At 39.1% G+C, this 585-nt stretch overlaps 1 protein-coding gene across 1 annotated transcript in view; it reads right to left on the reverse strand.

The window, feature by feature from the left end:
• LOC119589047 (band 7 protein AGAP004871-like) overlaps nt 1-585 on the reverse strand; it is a gene marked incomplete at its 5' end in the record, with an annotated part of 109,034 nt that overhangs the window by 107,818 nt on the left and 631 nt on the right.

The raw sequence follows: 585 nt of genomic DNA on the forward strand, positions 1-585 counted from the left end.
TTCAAACCGTGTCTAAATATAACCGTCCAGTCGCATATCCTTTCCTCGAATTGTCGCAGACTAGTCCTCTCGGACTCCATGAATAAACATAACGTGAACGAAGTTGGACAAACAAGTTAATCCCGACACAGGTGCGGTCGCAATAACCACCGGGCGAGTTCGCGGAGCTCAAGCTTTCTTCAACCCCGCACGGCGAGACGAACAGCATCAACATCAAACATTTACTATTTGTTTATTTCCGCGTTAGAATGACACAGTTCTTTGATAAAAGCTAGACAGTACTCAATAGATTTTTGAAAACTTATGCTTATGTATCGTTATTTTGATTGATCAATTTATTGAATTCTGAAATATCAACTATTAACTATACGTTCCCCTCAAAAAAGTTGGTTGTTAAATGTGGGATATCATCCCGTAGATTTTGTCGACCGGAATAAATGCAAAGTACATCGGCTTGTTGTTAACCACTTTATCTTTATCGTTCCAATCATCTATTACTTTCCTCTCAATGGTTTATCCTACTGAATATAATAGTAATTTTTGACCCACAAGAAATAACGCTAACTTGTAACTCCCCTCCCCCCC

This window comes from Penaeus monodon, chromosome 25 (assembly GCF_015228065.2).
Source record: "Penaeus monodon isolate SGIC_2016 chromosome 25, NSTDA_Pmon_1, whole genome shotgun sequence".
Classification (NCBI taxonomy): Eukaryota; Metazoa; Arthropoda; class Malacostraca; order Decapoda; family Penaeidae; genus Penaeus; species Penaeus monodon.